This window comes from Physeter macrocephalus, unplaced genomic scaffold, assembly GCF_002837175.3.
Source record: "Physeter macrocephalus isolate SW-GA unplaced genomic scaffold, ASM283717v5 random_27, whole genome shotgun sequence".
NCBI lineage: Eukaryota > Metazoa > Chordata > Mammalia > Artiodactyla > Physeteridae > Physeter > Physeter macrocephalus.
Genome location: NW_021145313.1, coordinates 21440 through 28466, shown reverse-complemented (window position 1 = coordinate 28466; position 7027 = coordinate 21440). Strand labels below are relative to the sequence as shown.

General features: G+C 51.8%; 1 long non-coding RNA gene across 1 annotated transcript in view; it reads left to right on the top strand.

Annotated features, from left to right (window-relative positions):
- Nucleotides 1–5084, top strand: part of LOC114484791 (uncharacterized) — a 15067-nt gene extending 9983 nt beyond the window's left edge. Inside the window, exon 3 of the long non-coding RNA XR_003678111.2 lies at nucleotides 2246–5084. This is a non-coding gene — a long non-coding RNA (uncharacterized lncRNA). The remainder of the gene's footprint in view (nucleotides 1–2245) is intronic.
- The last annotated feature ends 1943 nt before the right edge of the window (nucleotides 5085–7027 follow it).

Sequence of the window (7027 nt, the reverse complement as noted above, 5' to 3'; positions counted from 1 at the left end):
AGAGAAAGCCCGCGCGCAGCAACAGACCCAACACAGCCAAAAATAAATAAATAAAATAAGTAAATTAAAAAAAAAAAAAAAAAAAAAAGAGTTTAAAAAATTTTTAATGTGGACTATTTTAAAAGTCCCTGTTGAAATTACCACAACATTGCCCCCGTTTTATGTTTTGGTTCTTTGGCCCCGAGGCACGTGGGGGTCTTAGCTCCAGACCAGGGATCGAACCCGCACCCCCTCATTGGAAGGCGAAGTCTTAACCACTGGACTGCCAGGGAAATCCCTAGGGTGTGAAGCTTTTTAATATGTGAGCCAGTTCTCATTGTGTAGGGTCTCTTTCCTTGGCAGTGAGGTAGGAGAGAGTGTCCCTTGTCACTGGACTGAGCTCCCTGTCCTGGGAGCCAAGGAAATACCTTGAGCCCTGGATTTCCTGAGAGTGCTGCTAAGGGATTTCTTCTGGGCCTGCCTGCTGGATCTGGTGGCATCTGGTTCAAATCCAGACCCCACTGAGTCTCCCCTGCCTGCCCCCTTCCCTCCACCATGCACATACCTGCCAGGGAATAGCCATGCTGCTCCAGGTCTGCATTTCCTTTGGGACCTGACTCTTCTCTATGCCTCTCACTATCTGGCTGCCGTTCCTCGGTCTTCATGAGGGGGCAACCCCCCATACACCCCTCCCCAGCCTCACTTTCCTCTTTCTCCATTCTGGAGTCGTCTTCCAGCCTGAAACCCTCAGGGCGACCTCTCTCTTGAGCTGTTACTTGGTCACAGCTCACCATCCAGTGAGCCTTGGGATTAGAGATGAGTGAAGTCAGACAATCCATTTATTTGGTCAGCCAGGATTTTTGGAGCATGGCTGGGTCACAAAGACGATCAATTGTGGTGTCTGCTCTCCAGGATCTTACCATCTGGAGGGGGAGACAATGTGAACAAATAATTGCGTACATGGGGACATGCCCTAATGGAGATAATGTGTGTGCACAGTTGTGTGGCAGGAAAGGGGGCAGAGCCCAGCTGCTGGGGTTGTGGAGGACCATAGGGACAGCTTCTCATGTGAGGTCATGCTTGAGATGGGTCTTGAAAGATGGATAGGAAGTGGTAGGTGCCCAGAAAGTGGGCAGGGAGAGGAGTGAAGGAGGGCATTCCCAGAAGGATTGAGAGCAGGTGTGAAAGCACAGGGGTGTTTGAGAATAGGGCATTTTCGGGGAACTGCAGGGTAGCCCAGCGTGGCTTACCCTCAGGTGGCTTAGGAGAGGGTGGTTAGAGAGACCAGTGGGACAGGTGGAACAGTCAGGGCGTAGGTGCCATGGTAAGATGTTTGAACCTTGTTCAGCAGGGGGTGAGGGCTACGAGTCAGTTTACTTCTTGGAATGGTCACTTGGGCACTCTGTGGAGCCTGGACTGGAGTTCAGGGGCACCTGGTAGGTGGCAGCTACGAGAAACCAGACAAGAAGCAGTGGAGTGTGAACCAGGGCGGTGGGTTTGGGGCAAAGGGAACAGACACCAGAGAAACTTAGGAGGCAGGACTTAGTGGCTGGATGGCAGGGGCAGTGGTGAGAGGTGAGAGGGGTTAAGGGGGACTTCAGAGCCCTGGCTTGCAGGAGGAAGGGAAGGGAGGCTCAGGGGGCTGCTCATCAGACAGATGAGAATCTTTTTTTCTTTTATGTTTTTATGTTATTTATTTATTTATTTTTGGCTGTGTTGGGTCTTCATGGCTGCGCGTGGGCTTTCTCTAGTTGCGGCGAGCAGGGGCTACTCTTCATTGCGGTGTGCAGGCTTCTCACTGCGGTGGCTTCTCTTGCTGCGGAGCACGGGCTCTAGGCACGTGGGCTCAGTAATTGTAGCACACGGGCTTAGTTTAGTTGCTCCGTGGCACGTGGGATCTTCCCGGAGCAGGGCTCGAACCCGTGTCCCTGCATCGGCAGGCGGATTCTTAACCACTGCGCCACCAGGGAAGCCCCAGATGAGCATCTTGAGTGGGGGCCGGGGATGGGGTGTTGCACAGATGGGCTCGCTGGACCCCCAGCTTCACTGCCCAGAGGAGAACTGTCTTCGGGATGGGAGGCAGCTGCAGAACAGGCCAGCTGAGGGTTGTAGCTCCCTCAGGTGGGTCAGGGGGCCCTGACCTGGGAGACGTTGGTGGGAGGGTGGGGGAGTGGAGAGGAGGGGCACTGAAAGAAATGGTGTGAGGGATGGAGAAGGAGGGCAGTTTGGTTCAGGGAGCTGAGGGAAGGTCACCATGTCATTCCAGATACAGAGCCAGAGCAGGATTCAACATCGTCCTGGAATCTGAGAATGGACCACCTGGGGACAAAGAGGTCCATGGGGCCCTGAGAGAATGCTCAGAGGCGAGGAGGCGAGCAAGTGTTTTAACCCCATCCCCCAGCTTTGGACGTGTCAGGACCTGCTGGAGTTACGGAAGTGGCTGGAGTTTAATCTGAAGGCTGATGCCTCTGTTTGCTTGTGGGAGCGGCAGAGGTACCTGAAAACACCTACGTGGACAGTTTATGCAGCTGGAAGGGACCTGTGGCAGATTTCTAGTAACCGCCTCACAGAAACCCTGATTCTCAGCTGAACACTGTTAAGAATTGTGAAGGACTGAGATTTTATTCTATTTACAAGCTAGCAAATTAGCCCCTGTGGTAGCTGCTGGGGAGCTGAGACTCCTGGGTCAGAGATGAAGGGCAGTTTATTACAGCAATAGCAGTAGAAGAGTATCAGCCTCAGTTCCCATAGGGCTTCACAAGGATGGCCAAGTGATGATGTCAGGACACACAGTCAGTTGCATTTCAGGAGAGGAACCCCGAACTTGGGGAGCCCAAATCTTTTATAACGGGAAGTATGCTTGCCCTTCACTCTAGAGGAGGGCACTATATACCTTCTATGGATGTTCACTGTATCCTGGAAATGATAATCTAAAATGGAGGACAGGGGCTTCCCTGGAGGCGCAGTGGTTGAGAGTCCGCCTACCGATGCAGGGGACACGGGTTCGTGCCCTGGTCCGGGAAGATCCCACATGCCGCGGAGCCGCTGGTCCCGTGAGCCATGGCCGCTGAGCCTGCGCGTCCGGAGCCTGTGCTCCGCAGCGGGAGAGGCCACAACAGTGAGAGGCCCGCGTACCGCAAAAATAAATAAATAAATAAATAAAAATAAAATGGAGGACAGTCAGTGCTTCACTTGCAAGATGTGCAGAAATGGAATAGAACCATGGAGAATTGTCTGCCAGGAAACACATGGCCAGAGAAAACAAACAACACATTTCCCGGCCTCTCTCTTTTTTTTTTAAATGAGAAGTGTTGGATATGGAAGCCTATAGGTAAAACAGCCCTAATCTTTAAAAAAAAATAAATTTATTTATTTAATTTATTTATTTTAGGCTGCATTGGGTCTTCACTGCTGCACGCGGGCTTTCTCTAGCTGCGGTGAGTGGGGGCTACTGTTTGTTGCAGTGCGCGGGCTTCTCATTGCGGTGGCTTCTCTTGTTGTGGAGAACGGGCTCTAGGGTGTGTGGGCTTCAGTAGTTGGCACGTGGGCTCAGTAGTTGTGGCTCGTAGGCTCTGTAGTTGTGGTGCACAGGCTTAGTTGCTCCGCAGCATGTGGGATCTTCCTGGACCAGGGCTTGAACCTGTGTCCCCTGCATTGGCAGGTGGATTCTTAACCACTGCACAATCAAGGAAGCCCCCAGCCTCTCTTGCAGCTAGGTGTAACCATCTGACTAAGTTGTGGTCTATTAAGTGTAAGCTTTTTTGTGGCAGCTTCTGGGGAATTGCAAAAAAAAAAAAAAAAAAAAAAGGGCTGGCATATGCCCTGCGCTTCTGATGGCTGGAATGTGGATATGATGTTGGAGTGTGAGCAGCCATGTTAGGCCAGGAGTGGCATGTAAGGACTAAGTATGCCAGAGTAGCAGATGCAAGGGGCCTAGGTCTCTGATTTATCTTTGGACCTCTTTACATGAGAGAGAGAAACTTCCATCTTAACTTTTTTTTTTGTATATGCAACTGAACTTGATTCTAACTGATACAGGGCTAGCACAGAGGAAGACCAATGGAGGATTAGACTTGTCAGCGGAGAGAAGGGTTAGGGCACTTCTCCCCCTTCCTTCTGCCTCAGGCTCATCAGGGACAGGGGGAGGGGATGGGGAGTCACCTCTGGCTTGTTCACCACCCACCGGTGATGCCCCATTCACAAGGGGGCCCAGGCTGGCCACGCGACCCAGCAGCATCCTTTCGAAGGCAGCAAGCAACAAGCTGGCTCCATTCACAAACCCTGTCCTCCTTTGAAAACCAATCATCGTGCGAAGCGTGACTGGGTGGTGGCCAGCGCTGGCCCATCTGTCATGCCCTTTCAGAGAGCCAGGCATCAGCAGCCGGCCTGGGCCAATCCAGCCCCTCTCCCTTTGTACCCCAGGGACACGCACTGTAACGAGATCACAGTGCCTACTGAATTATTCAGAGCCGCCCTGAGTGTCAGTGTTATTATAAACATGCAGATTTCTCCGGGCTCCAAACTTCCAAATCTCCAGCAGCCATCTCCCTCCAGGATTTTTCATTGGCTGCTTTGTGCCTGTGATTTCAGATTCCCCAGGCCTTGATGGCCTAATCTGCCTTTGACTAGCTCCTACCTGCCGCCAGGCATGAAGGCCTTGGTGCCCTTTACGCACCACTTCAGGCCCCATTCTTTGCTCAACAGCCAGTCCTCACTGGCACCCCAGCAGCCTGCCTCTTCCCTGTCTCCTCCCGGCTTCACCGCCCAGGTTGGTGACATCAGACTCTCCCAAGTGCCTGCCTGATGGGGACACGTTAATAACAGCATCCTCCACTTCCGTGGGTCTCCGTCTCATCTGTGTCCTTGTGAGGCTTTAAGCCTCTGGGTCTCCCCTCCCATCCCCATGTTCTAGCTCCAACACAATCTTCCCCTTCCCCACAAGTCCCAGATTCCCGGTTCTCTCTGGAGTTGGTCTGGAGAATACCCCCCAGCTGGTAATGAGGCAGAGATGGTAATGCACATTTAAGAGTAATGAAATGCAGTGATATTTCAGGCCTGACAGACCTATTTCTGGCAGCCTTAGAATTAAAGTGTGAGGCTTTGTACTGCAGCTGCTACTAGGAGCCTTCAGAGTTTTTCTAAAGATGTGAATAAAGCTTGCAGGGTTTCAGCTCAGATCTCTGTGGCTATTTATCCTGCTGATGCTTTCATTGTACCTTTTTATTTGAAATTTTAGAGCTTTTAGATGAAGGAAACGCAGCAGCAAGTGCAAAGCATACAAAATATCCTGGTGGGGGAGAACGTCCCGGTTTTTCTCTCAATTGTCCGTGACAGCTCTGGGGAGGAAGAGGGCTCACAGGGCTTCCCCGGCGTGGCCTCCATCTCCCCTTTGAGTGGGCTCCACCTGGATCCTTGCTTTGCCAAACCAGGGAGCGGGGCCTCGTGAGAAAGCTCTAGGAGGGAGTCCATGCCACCAAGATTGATGGGGCCCCGCAGCCAGCCCTCCCTCACTGCCTCACTGCTGTGTGAGCTGAGCCTATGCCGTCCCTGGTTGGGGCATGTGGCAGAAGGGAGTAGATCCACTCTGGGCCAATAGTGAGACCTCACTCTCCAGACTCCAGACAGGAAAGGAGGCCTGCTGACCCCTGCCTCGGCACGCAGCTCCATCCTGCCAGGCCACCAGGAAGCCTGGAACCATTCATGAGGAGAGCCGCAGAGGGCAGTGGTGCGAACCACGGGCTCTGCCGTCAGACCAACCTGGGGGTGAACCCTGGCTCTGCTCACCAACTGCAGTGCCGGAGACAAGCCACCGACCCTTCTGGACCTCAGTTTCCCCACCTGTAAAGTGGGGATAATGATGCATCTATCATTTAGGTCCTTGTGATGTATTAAGGTACCTGACACGTCTGAAGTCACAGTATCTGTTACTAATACGAAAGTTACCTCAGGAGTCAGGAGAGCTAGGTTTCCTTCCTGACTGCCACTTGTGGGTCAAGTCCCTTCCCCACCCTGGGGCAGTGGAAAGGGAAGGGGCTCTGGAGTCAGAGAGAACCAGGTTCCAACCTGGCTCCTTCGTTTTCTGGCTTTGTGAGTTGGGCAGGTTGCTTAACATCTCTGAGCTCCAGTTTCTTCATCTGTCAAAGCAGTGATAATGAGTACTCACCTCAGAGAGTTGAGGTGGGGATTAAATGAGATCATCTTCATAAAGAGACCACCCAGTGCCTGCCATATAGTAGGTGCTGTATAAATAATGGCCCCTCCATCTTCCCTTCTCCCCCTCTCTGCTTCTGTTCAAAGGGGAGAAATTTCAGATCCAGAATTTCAGAAATTCTATAGGACAAATGACCCAGAATCCTCAACTGGTAAATGATGAGACAGAGAAAGAGGGAGAACCAAATGGAATGTGTGGACCTTATTTGGATCTTGATTCAGACAGACCGACTGGGAGTAGAAAAAGAGACCATCAGGGAAATTTTGCTATTGGTTGGATATTCAATAATGTTAAGTAATTATTGCTAATTTTTTAGGTGTGATGATGGTATTGTAGTTACTCTTAAAAAGAGTCTTTCTCTTTTAGGGTATATACTGAAGAAATTACAGAGGAAATAATATGGTAGTTGGGATTTGCTTTAAAATAATTGAGTTGGGGCTTCCCTGGTGGCGCAGTGGTTGAGAGTCCGCCTGCCGATGCAGGGGACATGGGTTCGTGCCCCGGTCCGGGAGGATCCCACATGCCGCGGAACGGCTGGGCCCGTGAGCCATGGCCGCTGAGCCTGCGCGTCTGGAGCCTGCGCTCCGCAACGGGAGAGGCCACAACAGTGAGAGGCCCGCGTACCGCAAAAAAATAAAAGAAAATAAAATAATTGAGTGGACTGAAGGGGCTGCTGGGGCATAAATGAGGCAAAATTGGCAATCCACCATGTGTGGATAACAGTTAAAGCTGGGTGATGGGACTTCCCTGGCGGTCCAGTGGTTAAGACTTCGGGCTTCCAATGCAGGGGTTTGGGGTTTGATCCCTGGTTGGGGAACTAAGATCCCACATGCCATG